Source organism: Hirundo rustica, chromosome 4 (assembly GCF_015227805.2).
Source record: "Hirundo rustica isolate bHirRus1 chromosome 4, bHirRus1.pri.v3, whole genome shotgun sequence".
Lineage (NCBI taxonomy): Eukaryota > Metazoa > Chordata > Aves > Passeriformes > Hirundinidae > Hirundo > Hirundo rustica.
Window position 1 is genome coordinate 5586865 of NC_053453.1, and position 19497 is coordinate 5606361.

The window sequence follows — 19497 nt, forward strand, 5'->3', positions numbered from 1 at the left end:
TTAAAATACCAGGAACAGGAGATCTGATCAAGTGTGTTGGACTATTCTTTCTTCCTCAGAGACTGAAAAAAGAACAGTTCCTTCAATTGTTTTAACCTTCCTCCCCATATCGTCTGGCAGAGCACAGAGTCTGGTAATGAGCAGCAGCTCCTTTGTCTTTACCACTGATTACTGCTCATGGATCCCACCCAAGCCCAGGTGTCAATAGTTTAGTCTCTGGAATCAGTATGAGTTTAGACTAAGCCAGTGCCGTGTCCACTACCAGGCACATTTCCCTCAAAAGCAGCATTTTCTTACTGCTGACACACACACAACAGCAATCCTCTTGCTACACAGAAATAATCTTCCACTTTACTCATAACAGAACCACTGAACTGGTTTTGTTAAACAGCTACTTTCTGTTTCCTTATGTGTGAACGTGTTTGATGTGAGGATGAAAAGAACTCACATGCAAGGAACAGAAGCACTTGTCCCAGGTGAACTCCCTCACCCCTTCACCACTTGAAAACAATTTGCTTTTTATCATCACTGCTGCTTTTCTATCACACACTAATCCCGGGTAACAATAAGCCATATTACTCACACATATATATATATACACACACTATAGATGTCTATACTCATATTTCTTTTATGTCTCTCAAGTTTAGCATTTCTGGGTTTGTGGGTGTTTTTCAAGTAGACTTACACACAGTAAAGGTAAGATTTTGGCTTAACTGAAATTTCTCTCTATTCCAAAGAAAAGAAAAAAGCTAGAGGATGGAGTAAAACTCTTCGTAAAATCAGTATATTGCATTATGCTCTGCACTAAAAAAAGCCCATTGCAACAGCAGAACAAATGCACCCTCCCCCTCTTAATAATCAGCAGAGTAGATGCTACTGTAGTTTTACAGCTTGAGGAGTTATAAGTGAAAAATATGAAAGTAAAGATTTAACTTCCCTGAAGAAACGTGACTGAACTCGTCTTAATGAAAAATCAAGTTTCACTGTGGTAGAACTCCTGCAGTTCTGCAACATCCCCTATGAGACACTGCACATTCACCAATGGAAAATGGTCACTTTGGAAATTAGTAGAATTAAGTGCTACTAAAAACCCTCTCAAATCAATTTTAAAGTTATCCCCAAAGGACTTAAAGCAAGAGCAGAGAAATCAAGGCAGCCCTGCTAAGCAGTATTCCACAGAGGGAAGCCTGTGTCAAAACATGAAATGGAAATTTAGGAGTCTATGTATTGCATGGAATTTAAATCAAACACTCTATCTTGCTTTTAAGCAACAATGGACTAAAGGGCTTACATAAACTCTACCAATATTAATCAGTTACTGCAATATGCCTATCATTTTATTTTTAATAACATAGCTTTACTAACACTTTTACTTAATGGAGCAATGAAAGCACAAAACTTGGAATAAAACAGAAATAAAACAGAAAAAGAACATACTCTAATAAAATACAACTTGGCCATTTAATTAGTCCTAATTTGCAATTTGTTTTTCTGTGCGTTTCACGTCAATAATTACACCTTAAAATTAGATCACTCCATCAGCAAAGCCTACATGTAACCAGCTGGGAGCTGCCGTTGGAATGCTCATGTCATCACCTCACCACTGAGCCTTATGAAAGTTCCCACAAGGGTTACAAAGTCGAGTGACAAGATCTGGCAGGCTTCTACCACAATTCCACTTTACAAAGTGTTGTGTGCAGCCGTGAGCCAGAAGATAATTAATTTGCTGAAGGTTAACATGATCACTTGCAGAGCCAGAAGAAACCACAATTGCCAATCTTCAACAAGCTACACCGAAATGAGGAAGCCCGATTTTGAACAATGCTCCTTTCTTGAAAGAAAAAGAGGACAAAGCCAATGCACAACCCACCCTCCTGCCCAGACCTCTGTCAACACAACCTGAAACATTTATGGCAGCTCTTAATAGACTTAAATGTAAAAACTCAGGCTTGGTATAATTTGGGGCTTGCCAGTATGTAAAGACTGGTCTGACTTGTGCCACAACTAGCTCATGTGTTATGCCCAAGCTTAAGTCATCCTTTGTTCTTCTCTTCCCAAGGGTGTAGTTGGTATCTGGCCTTTTCATGACAATTTTTCTCTTTCCTCAGTGCTATGAAAGAGCAGCATTGTGGCCACCAAGAAGTGGTCACTCACGTACATGTTTGTCTTTCAGGAGATGCAAACCCTGCCGAGCTCAGCCATGTCAGCCCTCCAAGCAGCTGCTCCAGTGGCAATGGGAACATCCCTCTGTTCCAGGGGACACTGCCAGCCTTGTGTGTGAACACATTAAAACGCAGCAGCCATGGAACAACAGAGACACGGCCTTCATGGAAAAACAGGTTTTCTACTACATGCAAATCATTTTATGGTCTTCCACCAAAAGATTACTTTTCTTAGGATTCCTACTGTGGCTAGAACTGATCCCACTCTAACATAATCTGTTTCACCTACAGCTCATGAGTATTACTCCCACACTCCCCCTGAAATCCATGACCTTTCCCAGCACTAGCCCTAACATTCACAATTATGTCTTAATAAAATACGCTGCAAATCATCTGCTGCATTATATGGTTACATCAGACACTCAACCTCAGAAGCAGTATTGACAGACGAAAAGCAGAAATATTTCAGGAATTTTACCCTCAACCTAATGTAAGTCAAGGCATTCTTTTACACCAGTGGTTTTTCAGGTACTAGTTATGATTTTATAAGCAAATTTAGCTGAAAATGCCTTTTTTTTTGCTCCCTTGTATTTAAAAGCATATTATGCCTGCAGTTCCCAGAGGCTTTTGAGAACTAAAATATCCTTTCTGTATACTGACGCTGCTCATACTTCTTTTAACCATGACAGGCTACTAAACACACAAGCAAAACCATCTTTCAGCAAGACTGAACATAGCAGTTCTCTGCAATAAATTTCTTCTTTGCTTTCCCAATGCCATATATCAGGATGACATATAAAAATCATTTTTCCCAGCAACATAAATCAAAAGAACATTAAAAAAATTCTCTGAAATGTTGACATTATTTCCAAGATACTTTCAGATTTCCTGTTTTCAACATCATAATTAGCGGTAGAGTATGAATGTTTTCACAGCACTAAGATTTGCAGTATCATTTTAAAGAGTAAAATGGTTCTGATACTTTCAATTCTAACAATGTAGAACATTTCATAACGAGCTATGCTTCCCATGTTAACAGACATTAAGTAGTCAGTTGCCACACTGCACTAATTACGTTGTCTCCTGATTAATCATTTTTCTCTCCGCATTAGTCAAAATTAATGAAGCAAACAATAATTATATTTTAAAATCCAGTGTTAATGACGCAAAGTCTATTCCCAGTTTAAAACATCACCAAGACAACATTCATACAGACTCTGGATGAAGTTTTTTAAAAGAGGGTGGTTCTTAATTCTTGAGGAAGCTGGTTTATTTCTTCTGCAGGGCTAGAGAAGCTACAACAGGTCTCTAGTTACAAAACTTCATCCACATTGGTATCATTTTATACTGGCTCAAATATAAAGAGATTTGTTCTTCTACACAGACGAGCTTTGAATACACTGCCATACCCGCAGTCCAGCTCATCATTTAATTACACAGCCGATTTAACTGATTACAACGGGAAGAAAAGGAGGGTTTGTTTTTGTAATAGACGCTATTCTGCCACTTAACAAGACTAAAGAGCTCCAAGCCAGCTCAGGAAAACACCAGCTCTGACTGAAGGTGGCAGGAATAGAGCTTGAACAGCACCAAGGGGAAGCAGCAGCAGTTCCCCCAAGGTGCCCAGCACCCACAGCCCCAGGGTGGCACCCAGCTGAACAGGCACTGAACTGGCACTGCCCAAACCTCGCTGGCCCCTGTGAGATGGGAAAGGAAGAGCTCACAAGCAAGCAACAGATGAACAGCTCCTGAAAGCACCAGCTTTTACTCCCCAGCTGCACACGTACTAGCAGCCTTTGACTTTTCTGCCTTCTCCTGCAAGAGACAACATGAAGTGCGCAGGGATGAGCCCTTGCCCAAAGCATGAGAAAAGCTCCCTGCAGCCTCTGTTCACACCTGAACTTGAGCCTCCCAGGTGCTGAGCTACTGCTCTGCCTGTGTGGGCACAGCCTCTGCATGGGGAGACCTTGGCATTCATTTTCAAGGTTTAAATTCAATTTCAGCCCAATACACAGCAGAAAAATATCGTGAATGTTGTGGCAGAACGAAAAACCATTTCTCGCTTTATTCCAGCTACAGCATGTTACACGAGTTACACCAGGAGCTACAGGCTGTTGTGATCCATCCCACAGAGTGTGGATCTCAGGCATCCCTCCATCTACCACTGGGATACACAGAGGGAACCACCAAAAACCACAGTAACAGTGAGAGGAATTGCAAAGCCCTTCTCTGTTCAACTTTAATTGTCATCTCAACATCCTGAAAGCATTTCACAAAAGAAAACCAAACTGACTTATACACAGCTCAGTTCACCGTAGCTGAACAGCTTTCCTCAATTACTCTTGTCTCTGAGCTATTCATCTTTGAGCAGATAAACATTTTAACTGCAGCAATAATACCTTAAGGACAAATAGGATCCTCTGAAAAGTCTGAACAGCACCAAGAAGCTCGAATGACACTAAACCTTCTCTTGGTGGCTCTGTGCTAAGTTTGAGTAAGGCCACAGAAAGACATCAAGGCAAATTTAGACACCTGCCTGCTTTTATCAGTCATGTCTACACAGCAGGGAGCTGAATAACTGGCTACTTACAGTATCTGTCATTCATTTAATTAAAAACTAAAATGACATTTAAGAGAGAGGGGAAATGCTGAAATCCCCTCTGAACATTTAAAAATCATCTTAAGTGTCAGGCAGCAGTAGATCCATGTTCTTCACGTTTAGAAAGCAGTTATAGGAAAGGCTGGAGGAATTCAGCAGATGAAAGGTAAACGAATTTGTCAAATGGCAGTAGAAACGGGAAATTTCTTCATCTTTGCTACGAAAAAAGGAAGTTAGTGGTAGGCAAGAAGGCTCTGTTGTTTTCAGTTTCACTGACTGAGGACTGGTAAACAAAACAAAGTAAACAGCTACGGCATTTCCCATGCGAAACAGGAATTAGGACTCTAAGGCTGTCCTGTGTGCCTGGTCCCAGCCCCAAGCTGAGGGAAAACCCAGCAGAGCAGCTGCAATAAATCCCAGAGCCATACCCACCGAATCACAATCAGGCTGCATTCATACTGCTAATTAGCAACACCTGTATGAATTTGTTTGCCTCCACTTAGTTTGCATCAGTTAAAGCTTTTGTCAATATAAAACAACTTCAGAGTTTGGATAAAACAACCCGAAGGTGGTGAGAAAGGGGGAAGAAAAAAGATCTCAAACTTTCTGGCTGTGTAGCTACAGAACACTGTACCAGTAAGAAAAGCCTTCTACCTATATTATATCCATTTATTATATATATTTATTATATCCTTTTTCTTTTTTTTTTTTTTTGCTAGAGGAAGCACCGAATTAGATTTTAGATGCAATCTATCCCTAAAACTTAGGGGAGTGTGCAAAAAAAGGTCTTGGTCCTTTTCCCTAACCTTTGACTCCAGTTAAGTACAGACAACACTGAGATGTCAGCACCACTGAGCAGCAGGCACAAGCCTGTGGTGGAAAAAGACCACAAAACAACAATGAAGAGGCATTTGTTTGAATCTTTGATTTTAAAGGCCAGTACAGAATCAGAACAGAATTTTCCAAAGAGGTTCTAAATCTCCTTCAGGTAAGACATCACAGCAAGAGGCACCATTTAGCTCATTCTTTGGTTACTCTGAAAACATTTTACAAATATCCAGTGTTGACGTAAGATAATTATTAATTTATACTCCTGTTGCACAGAAACAATAAGTTTAACAATCAGTGCATTACAGGCATATCAGTAACAGTCTCTTTTTACTGGCTTAGAAGAAGATAAACACTGAGGTACTTCAGTACCACAAACCCACCATCAAGTTTTCAATGCTACTTCTCTCAAAATCTGTACTTTTATTTCAATACCATGAAATGAAGAACAAACACATGCTGTGAACACTTTCACAAGTTCCTACTGCAAAACAAACATGATGTTAATTCTAGTCTAAGCCTTATACACAGGCATCAAAAAAAATCCATTTGTTTATGCTGAAGTCAATAATGCACTGAACCTACTAATGATGATCTGATTTAAAACCACTACACTCTGTTAAATAAACAAGCCAAATCAAAGAAAACCACCCTTAACCCAGAAAAAACTGTTTGTCAGAGAATCTCATATCTCAGCAGAAAATTACCTGAAATTTTAAAAAGCAATTTTAAACTCAGTAAACTGAGAAAGCCTACTTCATCTAATACAAACACTGATGTAGCACTTTGGAAATCCCTATTCCAGGTTACAAGCATTAGCTCTAGGACAATACATAAATAAAGCCTTTTAGGGATTCCAGTCCAGCCCATATAACCCATTTTGTTCCCAATAGATCCCCCTCAATGTCTGTGAATTTCATATCCCCCACAGAATCAAATCCACAGGATTTGAAGAGTCAGGATTTGGCTGAGCCTGTGGAGCTGCACCTGGCAAACACAATCCTGCTCCCTGGGAAAAGCAGACCCACTGCAGAACCCTCCCCTAGGGCAGACATGAGCTGTTCTCTCCGCCAGAGAGAAGGAGGAACAGCACCAGCTGGGATTTAAACACACATCCACCCACTGTCTGCTGTGCCTGTAGACATGCTATTAAGATATTCAGCACTTTGTGGAGGGTTCAAGTTCTCATTTGTGCAACTCAGACAGACCAGGAGCAACAGGGCTGACTGGTTACCCAGACATGAACCAAACAACCCAACCTTCACTAGACAACAGCTCTGAACTCTAACTAAAACCAACTGCAGAGAGAAAACTTAGAGGTCAAAGCCCTACGTGAGCCTCTATGGCCTTTAATTTGTTTTTTTGACTTGGAAAGGTAGACACAGTGGTCAGGCAGGAAACCCTCCCATGGAGGGCAACACTCATTCTGAAATCCATCAACTTCACACGAAAATTCAGCAAGTTCATCAGTGAAATTTTCATCAGTGGAGTTAAACCCAAAATTACTTGCAAGGGAAAAACACATTTTGGTTATGAATTGTGGTTCCCTCTTAGCACTGAAGACATTTCCCCAGTGCATGTTAAAATGACAACTTTGCATTTCTGATTTTACTACAAACAAAGCCAAAGGCTCTTCTTGAAGCAAGGAACTGTAATGCAGTAAACCAAAACCATCTTTGCAAACGTATTCCTGAAAGGTCTAGCAATAGGATGGGAAATGAAGGGGATGAACATAATGAATGTTCCTTCAATTACAACATTTTGGAAGGATAAGGAGCTATCACTCCAAGGGCCTCAAACTGGATGAAAATTCAACAGCCTCTCATCAACTCTTCCCTCTTCAGCAGACATACTGCTTGTCATCTGCTGTCACACAAATCTGAAAGTGAAAGAAAACTATCAAGTATTTCTCCTGTTTTAGAGTTTTCTGAAACCGTTGAATTTAACAACAAGCTTCTTGTTGTGACAGCAAGTTCTTGAAAGAATTTACAAACAACTCAGTCTCCCTTAAGACTGGGGGAAAAAAGAAATATAATTTTCAACTTAAATTTGTTTTACTATAATCCACACTAAAGACAACTTTAGTTGCAGCTACAACAACAACTGCAGCTTTTAGGCTGCATTAGTCAACAGTATAAACCTTACTCTACTTAAATAGACAGCAGAATTTCTACACTTTCTCCTTCTCTAGCTCACTTTATTCCCTGGCAGAGAAAAATCCAGAGGTGTAACTATTAAACACTCTAAAATTACTCACACAAACTGTTTGCCACCACCCACTGTTTTGGAAGAGCACACAAAACCTAAGCATTGACAACAGGAACCAGTGGTTCCCATTACTGTGATAACAAGTGCTATAAAAGTAGAAAAACAAAAGCATCAGAGAGCACTTTGTACTTGAGGTACAAGAGGCTGCTTAATCCCAGGGTAACAGTCAGGCCACCCCAGACACATTGATGACAGGTTTCTCTGAAAAACGAGTCAGCTGCAGGCCCTGGGGAAGTTCTCTCTCAATTAAAACAGCATCACAAACAGCCATTATTCTTCAGGTGCTACTGAGCCCACGCGGTGTTTCACTGAATCACCGGCTCCAAAAAAAGACTAAGTCACTTTTCCTCAGGTAAACAAACAGGACTTTAAGCAAAGGCACAAGACAAATACATGAATTTGAAACTCAGCTAACCAGGCTTTACTAAATTAAAAAAATCTTTGCTGGGAATGCAATGAGAGGTTCTGCTCTTGTCTGAGAGGTCCAAAGCTGCAGGGCTGATGGAAGCACAGTCCAAGCACTGCTGCTCAGCTTGGACACTGCACCTTCACCCTGACACACAGCCCACAGCGAGGCAGTGACCTGTGTCATTGTTTTCTGGTCATGTAACACCTCCTGAGACTTGAGAAGCAGAGCACTGAGAATTTAGAAGTCACACCTAGTGACAGTACAAATGCAAACAATAAGAAGAGAGGATACAGAAAGTGGGGTGGGAGGGAGAGGAAGTTGATGTTTTAGTTAAGGAATGACATTTTAAGAGGATGATGTACCAAATTGCTCGAATGTAATTAGCTGTAGAGTTAAAACACGCAGAGGTCATCACCAGTAAGGAGTATGGGGTTACAACATTCCATCAAATCTGAGTACAAATTTTCCCACCGCCCTGCACCTGTTTTCCTCCTTCACACCTGTATATTACATACAGCTACATCACTACTATTTGGTATCTCTCTGCCTACACAAGCAATACTGAAATGAAAGGAAAAAAAATTAAAAAACAAAAGCCTAAAGGAAAACTCATGGAGGCAAAATACGGATGCAAAACAACTGCACATTCTTAACAAGATGAAGAAGAAATAGAAAAAGTTGGAGAAGAGCAGGCTATGGCACAACTTAGTGTGAAGGGTCTATGAACCATAAGTAACTCTGCAAAGCACAGTTTTCTCCAACCCACAACTGAGACCTACCAGCACAAAAAGAATACAAATAAGGTATAAATTAGCTTCTTTTAAAAAACTTTATAGTTACCTTTTAGGTAGATCCAAGTTTTAAGGAAAAGACACAGGGAATTGCCATATTTATAAGCCACTCTAATGATGTGACAAGGACAAATTCTTATTTTTACACCTCAGAGGAAACTATTCCTCTGTGAAACTGGTATGTCATTACTAGTCCAATGTCAGACAGTTCTCTGATACATCATTCAGCCATCAGTATTTTAAGTTCAAGCTTCTTAGCTCATATAAATAGAATACCAAATATTTACAGCCTTAGCCTAAATTTTAATTGAAGGACATTTCACTTTTGGCTCAGAATGAAAAAGAATGCTTGGGAAACAAGCTCATCTGCTGCTTTTTTTAATTGTGGAGGAAAAAAATAATCTAGAATTATAAAAGAACTACAGTAGTTTTCATGTTGCAGCAATTTTGTCATGTCTTTGTATTAAAATAAATTATTCCCAAATATGAGGCTCTAAGTTTGGTTTTTGTTTGGTTTTTTTTTTTTTTTTAGTTTTCAATTGGAAACAAAGGTTTTCCCACTAATCAGAATCTATGAACTCAAGTGATGAAAGCTTCATGACAGATAAAAGGCAGGTAAAAACAGGTTTGAGAGGAAAAACAAAATACTGCAGAAAAGTTGTTTTAAATTAAAAAGGAATCAGAAATTGCCAAGGCAGCTTAGTCAAATAAACAAAGCCCAGGCCAAACTACTAAATAGCAATTCAACAGCAGCAGGAATGATTCAGATATATCAAATCAATGTTGTGTCCCCTTTTCCCCCTCACATTCAAGTGCATTCTCATTAGCCCTAATTTGATTATCTCTTCTCCAAGCTCTTCATATCCCGAAATTATATCACGGCTAGGATGCAAGGGATAATTTGTTGACATTTCCTAATGGTAGCAATGACTTTAGAATTTCTAACATTTACCAGCCAAAATTGCTCAGAAGTGTCCACTGGCATACCAGTAAATACTGTTTCAAAACCAATTACTACACAGCAGTAGCTGGAAATGTTACAAAGCTTATTAGCTTTTTTTTTTAAAACACAGATTTTACCTCGGAGTACATTAAGAGAGCATAAAGGAGAAGACAGGAGGACATCATTCAGACATCCAGTCCTGGCTTTCCAGCGCTTGTCGACCACATCACTGCTCTTTGTCTCACACTCTGCTGGAAGTTACTGCTCTGGGCAGAGCTGGTAAACAGGATCATGTGAGCGCACTGTAAGCCCATGACAGAAAAGCCCAACTGCTGAATTTGCTCATGCTGCCACCACTGGCAGCTTCAGGGAACCTGGACTGAGGAGAACACGGGAACAGAGGCCTGCAAAGTTTGTTTGTTCACATCCTCAGCACTGCTGTAGTGGGTTGACCCTTGGCTGGCTGCCAGGTGCCCACTGACCTGCTCTCAACTCCTCCTACTCGACTGGGGGAGAAGAAAAGAGGAAAAAGCTCATGGATCAAGATAAACAGTGAGGTCACTCACCAATTACCCATGAGAAAAACCTACTTGGCTTGGGAAAACTAATTTACTGGCAATTAAGAACAGAATAGGTCAGCCCATAACACTTGGGTTTTGCTGCCCCTTAATCCTGACACTCTTCCCATGCTCCAGCACGGGGTCCCTCCAAAGGGACGCAGTCCTTCACAAACTATTCCAGAGGGGCCTTTCCCACGAGCTGCTGCTCCTGCCAGAAAACCTGTTCCTGGAGTGGGCTCCTCTTTGAGGGCCACAGTTTCTCACCAGAAGCCTGCTTCACCATGGGCTGTCCATGGGCTGCAGGTGGATCTCTGCTCCCTTCATGGACCTCCAGGGGCTGCAGGGACACAGCTGCCTCACCATGATCTCCAGAGCTGCCCATGACCCTGCTCTGGTGCTTAAACACCTCCTCCTGCTCCTCCACTGACCTTGGGGTCTGCAGAGTTGATTCCCACATATTTTTCTCTCTCTCACAACTGCTGCACTGTGGTTTTTAGCATTTCTTAACTGTCTTATCTCAGAGGTGTCACCAGCTTCACTGATGAGCTCAGCTCCTGTTTTGGTGCAAGCTGTGTCCAACCCAGGGGCACACCCTGGCCTCTTCTCACACAGGCTACCTCTGCAGCCCCAGCTACCAAAACCTTGCCATGTAAGCCCAGTACAGGGGCCAAACAGACACTCTGCCATAAAGTTAGCACTTAATCTCAAGATGCAGAGCATACAGAAACCCAAGTCATAAATGTCAGTCTTCGATGCTTTAGTGCATAATCTCTTGATCTCCTTTCTGCCCCTGAAATATCAAGCCTACCAGAAATTCCACTTATTTCCAAGAAAAACCTCATTAGGCTATTCTATCCAATGCCAAGATCATAAATCTGGGATAAAAGACTACTGATGTTCCACGCAATTCTATAAATAGCATTTTAGTCTAAATTGGAAGAGCGCTTTGGAGCAAAGCTCCAGATCATCTCTATTTACTGTTCTCCACTTTGTGCTGGGAAGAGACTTGGAAGTATGCAAACCTGGATTCCTTCCAGGTTCAACTATCTGGGAGATGCACTCCTACCTCCAAGTTATGCTCTACACAAAGAATAAGGGCAAGGTTTGATCTAGCCTGGAAAAAACTGCCAAAATACAGAGGAATGTTGAACTGCCAGCTTTCCTCTCTCCACCTCTGCCTCCTGTTCCACACTCCCTGCCAGCATGGACACAGTTCATGAGCCACTGTTATGTTAAATGCCCAGCCTGGGCCCCAGCACAGTTGTCCTTTGATTTGCCTAAGTATATTTGCTCATTCCTCCTTTTAGAGCTTATCTGCACTATTTATAGAATGGCTTTACATTCTTATTAGCTGCCAGACAATGATTTTTAATACATGTTCCATCACTACAAACACTCCTCTGCAAAGCCTTACACATTATGTAAAACAGGCAATTATCACTGCACAGATTAGAAGGTCATTCCAATGCCTATAAACTAAATAGTAGTGGGAATTGAAGTCTGTGTAGCTTATTTTCTTTTTCATCTATAGATTTGGCAAGCTCCAGAGTAGCATTCATCCCACGTATTTCAAAACCTAGCCAGGGTACTAATTCACGGCACAGAATTGACAAAAACATATCTTTGATTTGTGCCATGTGTGATCCACACTACAGTCTGTGAACACAACACTTTCTTTTACCCAGTGGTGTGACATGGTGGCTTCAAGACTTGATGCAGCTGCAGCATAGATAGGGAAATTTTTCAAAACATTTTAAAGTCTTTTCAACATACAGCTGTCATCAGAAAAAGGAAAGGATTAGTCAGGTTTTTCTTCATAGAAGGAGAAAAATTAGGGCATAGAGCAATAGTGCAGCCATTTACACATCACAGAGCAAAGTGCAACGCCTGAAATCAGCAGTATATTGCACACTGGGGAGCCCTGGAAGCATCCCAGGAACACCCAACACTTGAAAGCGATGATGAATTTTTCCACCAATCCAAACAATGTGACTTTAAATGAAACAGAAAATATTTCCCTAGGAGAGATCACAGCGTATTCAAGTTACCAAAGTCCCTTCATTAGCACAAACAGTATTTCCTTTTCTATCAGCAAGAGGAAGTCTCAGATCAAGGCAACTTCTCACATTCCAGCTGAGACCTGTGAACTGCATTTTAACCATGTCCCTCAGACTGCTGCTATTTCCCACTCAGAAATGAGGCTTAGAAACAAAAGCTTCACTTCCATTCTAACTGTGACAGGAATCAGTACACCAAAATTATTAATTAAAAATCTGAAGAATTTATTTCTAAAAAAGCCTGAAACTCAGTCTTAACCTCTCTAAGATACTTCTGACTAAGTGGAGATAAAAAGGGGCTTGGAGAGTGCCCTGTAGTCAAAATATTTAGGGGGGAAAATTAGCACATAGTGATATGGTGAAATTTGCCTGTTCACGCTTACGTTCCTCTTCAAATGCTTACATATTCATCTTACCTGATATATTAGGTAAATCTCAAAGGAAAAATGTCTCATCTAAAAACAAGAAAAAAACCCCAAACTTATTTCCCCTTCAGTTTCCAGGGAAAAAAATATTTGCCAGTCGATAAATGCAGAAAGCTCTGTGTGATTTGCCCACAAAATTTACAGGACTGTGCTATCTGCTTTTGGAAAAATAATAGGCAGAAAGGTTAATTTGAACACTCCATGTTCAGATATAACTGGTGCCTGCAGTGGTGTAAGGAAGGGAAGGTGCAGCCATCATTTACAGCACTATAGCTTGAATGCTAAGAAAAAGGCATTGGATTTTTAGATCCTTTAATAGAAATCTATTTTTCAATGATGAATTAAACCACAGGGAAATAAGTAGACTGCTTTTCCTAATATTCCACTTACATTTCATTACTGTCTGCATTAGACTACAATAGTCCAAGTGGCTAATGTGCCATAGGAGTGGAGCATCCAGATTGTGATAATGTGTTGTTCGGAAAGCACAACAGTGCCAGACAAAAAATTACTGATAAACAAAGAATAAACAACACACCAAACAAACAACAAAGCCCAGTATCACACGAACAGTGGGAAGGGAAAAATATCAACTGCAGCACACAACTCAGTCCCCAAGGATGTACAGTTTCAGCTGTGTGATTCAGGGTGATACCTGGCTTAAAAGTAACAAAACCCTCAAGGTCTTCAGAACACCCTGAGACAAAAGAAACAGGAAAATCCTATCTTGCAGAGTTATTGCTCAAACCATCAATTCCACGTGAAGTGTGCACTCGAGCTGTTCCCAGTGGCAATACAGAACACCTCCAACCCAGCAGAGGTATCGGGCAAACGAGAGTGTCCAAAGTCCACAAGCTGAATATCCATGAGCTTCTCCACGCGGACAGAACCTGCTCACAGGAGCTGCGGCCAGGCAGCCCAGGCTCATTTTACACCAAAACCCACTTGCACACGTGGAGCCCTTGTGGCAGGTCCCAAGATTTATACTCCAACTTGGGGTGCAGAGTTAAGCGACCATGACACCAGACAGAGGGGTCATGCTCTTCTCCTGGAGGAAAGAGTGTGAACCAAGTGCCTGCACAGCTATTTCCTTTTATTTGTGCTGACATGTAATGATACAGAAAGTAACAGTAGGGGAAAAAACCTGCATCACCTGGGACATGAAGCAGAAGGGAGCAGAATGAGTTCCTTGAGGAAATTATTTTCACCAAGGACCTGCCCCCTCCAGGTACTGCTAAAAATGCTTCGTTAGCTGCTTTATGAGCAAGGAGACAGCAGCAGTCTTGGGCATCTGTGTACTTATTTTCTCATTTCCACCAAGAATTTAATTAACTGACATTAATTAAGCTTTCTGTCTGATCTGGAAATTCAGTTCAAATTAACATTTTTATGGATAGTTTAATACTAATGCTGACAGATAATTTACTTTAGAAAAAAATGCTTGGACTTGCAACAAGAAGGACAAAATAGAGGAAGCTAATCCACTGAAAAACAGTATTTTTATCTGCTGTTAGACAGGATTAACTAAAAAAAAAATTGCTTTGACAGCTGATTGGAGAAGTCTGGATGTTTCCCTTACAAGCTATACCAAAAGATCCAAAAGTTCAACAGGACAAAATTACTTTGAAGAAGCCAGATAAGATGTCCAGGAAAGTTGTGAACGTCAATATACACCAAAGCACTGTCTAAACCTCCCAACTGCTATAATTATCTGTTGTAGAAAATGTCCAGCTGGGATCCTGTCACTTTGAAATATTCATCACATTTTAAGTTATTGAAAACAAACAGGCAAACATATTAACTTTTAGATCTGCACCATTGCTTAATCATATCCACTGCAATTTAACCAAAAAATTATCACGTTTTAAGCTTTTAAAATAAATTCTGTACCAGCTTCCCAATTAACAAACATGGACATTGGCATTCATATTTAACACTGTATTCCAAATTCCATAAGCATGAGGATAAAATACTGAAAACTTAAGAACTTAACACATTTAAAAAAAAAAAAAATCAGACAGCCCCTCAGTGTTTGAAGTGTGCACATCTCAACAGCACAAGTTTTTCTTCAAGGAAAGGAATATATTTGCTCAGGTAAAATAACATCAGAATTACCCTTTGACAGTCAACAAGAAGAAAAAGGTTCTACATGCTTGAAAACAGCACATGCACAACTGCCATCCCACCAAAATGAAGATCAGAAAAAATATGTTCACCTGAACTATGAAAATACAAGACTAAGAATGAGGCTTGTTTTTCCAGATCCTTCAGGCAGAGCTTCCCAGCCTTTTCTCAATAGTCTCCAAACCAAAACTAGAATGTCTTAGTTGTAAAATTCACACATTGATAGAAGCACAAGAGCCAGTTGAGCAGGAAAGGCACAGGGTAAAAACATCTTTTTGCCATGTTCAGATCCAGGCTTGAGATCTTGGCTCTACGGCAAACACAGTGGACAAATGCCTCAGGCAACACAGAATCTTTGTCTCAGCTGGAGTATCACTGAAACCAGAAAACCAAATATACTCATCCTACCAGCTCGAGCTCAGAACCATGTAACTCATTAATCTTCCCAAATGTTAAGCAAAAACTTAAATAAATCATTAATTGTTCTCTTCTTTCAAGGAACCCAACAAATCCACCTTGTTTTCAGTTGGTCTCTTCACCCAGCTGCCTCCTGCTGCAGTGAAACCAGGACAGGGTTTGCAGATCCCCACACACAGCAAATCAGATCAGCTTCAGTGATGCCAAAACAGCTGTGCTGATGTACACAGAACTGAAATTCTGTCCCATCTAACAGAAACATCGCCTGCTGTGCTCTTCCCTATTACACTACTGCACTGTTCTCTATATTGCTTCTTTTTCAAGCCTACTTGTATAGGAGTATTTTATGTTAAGCTCCCACATTCCCCAGTTGCTACAAATAAGACCACTAAAATTGTATTGCAAGATTATTGAGAATAGTAAAGTTAACAGTTAATGGGTTTAGGGTCACATCTTCCCAAAAATGGGGATCCGAGACATACTAGAATAACAAATCACGGTAGGAAGCTGAAGATGAGTTGCCTTTGCTGTGCTTACCTGCTTGTAAATTAGCTCATTTCAGGTGACTACTGCACAAAGAGAGAACAAGTAGTGCTTTTCTCTGTAGTTCCTTCATAGCTAAATGAATTCTACCTGTCTGTATTAATTTTGTTACGCCACAGAGCAATTCCCAAGATACAACATCTACAGACTTTGTTTAATGATGCTACCTACCTAATAACCAAATACACAGACACTAAAATAAGCCATTAAAAGCTACATATGGTGAAGCAGCACCAGGACCTTTCTTAATCACTGCAGCTGGCATCACACAAAGGAGAAGAATAAAATTTCAAATGAAATAAAAAGGCAATAAAATGCCAGGATAAGAAATTCAACAGAAAAGCCACGATGTATGTGTGACCCATGAAAGTTACTACTATTTAAAGTGAGACACAGCAAATGCCAGCCACAGAAATATTAGGTATATTAGGTAAAAACACTCTGGAGGAGTCACTGTGTGTCCACTTGTATTAACACTTGCTTGTGTCTGTATCACCCTGAGGTGAATTCCTCCCAGTCCAGCAGAAGGAAGTCCCACCAGCATCTCCCTTTAGCCTCAGCCAGTGGTACCACTGAAGGAAGGTTGTCCCCATGGATTCGCTCACATCCCACTGCTGGCTCCTCCCTGGAGCTCAGCCCTGTGGAACTGCACCAGCAGGTGCATGAGTTAAACTGATCAAGGTTACAGTAGCTCAGCAGGAATGAAAAGTACAGTGTGCCACTCCAAACCACTGCACGGCTACACAAACTCAGCTGAAGGATTTGAACTGGGATGAAGAGGCCAAGTGAACAGCAGAGGCAAGGCAGGAGTAGTAATTTCTGCCAGCTTTAATTATTTGTGAAACCACAGCTGAAACTTCAGCACAAATAATGTCAGAAGAACAGTTGAAATACAGTTAAATTCTGTAAAACTGGTAGAAACTTTGCCACAGTAAATTATGAATTGAAGCTGTGTACCTGTGCTGATCAGCTGCAGACTACAATACATTATTTGACTGCTGTGGGCAGAATTTCCTATTTAATGACAAAAAAAAAAAAAAAAAAAAAAGAAATTTAACTCCCTGCTTCTTGCAGCTCACTGAAGAGCTTCATTAATTTTTTATTAACTTGGCTCTTCTGGCCAATCTCCTTTAAAAAATTAGTAATTCAAGGATAGGTATACGAGTCTAGAGAAACCTTTATTTCTAATCCAGTATTTATCAGTTAAAATACTCAACCTGCATTATAACAGTGTTATATGAAGTAAAATAAGAAATTCAGGTAACCCTGAAACCTCCCATAAGAGGCAAAACTCTCAGTCTTCCTTGCAAAGATGCTACAACAAACAGAAAAATCAAGGGATTGAAGAAAGTTTCCCATATTTCAGTAGATGCCTTAATGCATTTGATTTAATTACACTTTTCCTCTACTATCACCAAAGCTAAAAAGAAAACACCACAACTTGATGATGTGGTACCTTTATTTTATTTTCTACATCTTGCAACTAATCAACTTAGTCCATGCTCAGAGAAACAGACCAAAAAACCCACTGCTCATTTCTGGTCAAGTCTAAGTCTGAAATACAAGGTACCACTGCAGTACTGTCTGCAGTGAATCCAGGCAGTAACTTCCCAAGTGTCATTTTATTGCTGGAGAATTTAAACACAGTTATCCTTGGCTGGCCCAACACTTACACATCTCGAAGGACCAAATATATGCCCCCTCTTGCATTCCATGAAAATAAATAAAAAAAAAGAATCAAACTGAAGTTTTCTCTCAGGTTTCCCTCACACTGAAATACTCACATCCCTTTTTAATTCTGTGATTTCAATTTAGTTTTCTCATCTGCTAGAAGTGCTTTAATACGTCTCTTTTTATATCCTAACATCAAGGTGATGTTGCCAATAAAGTTCTGCTGTAGCCATCTGTAAGAGGAAGAAGGGAGGAAAGAAGTAAACATGAGCATTTCTTCAATAATTTTAAACAATCTGGATTTCAACCAGGATTTTAGTGATGGAAAAGAAGAAAATAATTTATAGATTTATACTCTACATGGATTTCTCTAGGACAAATAACATTTGAACTTTTTTTTTAAAATTCAGAAAGGTTTCAGGTCTCCTAAAATGTTTGGCTTCAAATCCGAACACTTGTCACGTGAATTTTATACTGCCATGATTTATCATTTTATTCAAAGCAGACTTTCAATTTTATAAACAAAAATTTCTTCACCACTTCATGTTCACCTTCAGACTAACATGGCATGTAAAGTATTACCTCTGACAATAAATGACTAGTGGCAATTTTTTCCTTGAATGAATCTGATATTATCCACATATGGTAAGGGTCTGGAGTTTCCCAAAATCTAAATTCATAAAAACCAAACAACTAACTCTACACACTCAGCTTCACTGCAATTGGAAGACTATGGAAAACAATTACAGAACTTTTTTTTCCTAAAAAAATGGAGTAATTCAATTTTTAAACAGCACAAGATTAAAAAAAAGAGTATGGAAATGTGAGACATAAATCAAAACCTACTGTTTAGCTCACTTCATGTATTCACCAAGCAAGACTCCCAGGCCTGCTGAAGGATTTTTTTTCTGATGTCAGCCACAGCAGCCAAAGACAAAACCAGAACCACAGGTCCTGCACTGGGAGATGAGGTAGTCACTCATGCTCACACTGCCTCACTATTTGTGGGATTTAGTCTTGTAAACCACCTGTTTTATCAACCTCTTATGATACAGAAAATTAAATTTCATTTAACCCCTGGCACAGGTCACAGCCACAATGAAATTAGACTGGCCCATAAAAAACCAAAATTAGACTCCACAACTCTGTCAGGCTCTTCAGCTACCCCATTAAATCCACATTTCAACTCATGAAGCATTAGTAATGGGCTTCGTTTAAACGGCATTCTGCAGGAATTTCTTCTGCAGGGATTGAATTTTCATCTCCACAGTAGCTGTGCTTACTGCAGACCTTATAACAAGCTTCTGATGTTGAATGATGGATGCAAAAAGACATTCTCTTGGCTATTAACTGTGCTTCTAAGCCTCAGTCTGAAAATAAATCTTGGGAAAATTGGAAGGCAGAGGAATCCTTCTCCCCCAACCTTATGTACTATTTATAAGAACAGTTACTTGGTTAGGACTTTCAGTTTTAAAGAAGTTTTTAACTTGATACTACATATGAAATATGCAATTAGTACACTGTGTGTGTAAATTCATAACATTTACCTTCCAAGAAATTATATTCTAATGACAACACTTTTTAAAGGGCAAGGGGAGGATGCACCTGAGGAATGGGATTTAAAAACTTTACAGTTTAGTAACACCAATTTGAAAGCACTTTGGTAAACACTTCACACATCATCCCCCGTGCCTCAA

General features: G+C 40.0%; 1 protein-coding gene across 3 annotated transcripts in view; it reads right to left on the reverse strand.

The window, feature by feature from the left end:
- The window catches only part of USP6NL (USP6 N-terminal like), a 111886-nt gene that overhangs the window by 68173 nt on the left and 24216 nt on the right, over window positions 1–19497 (reverse strand). The gene's annotated exons all lie outside the window — the stretch shown is intronic.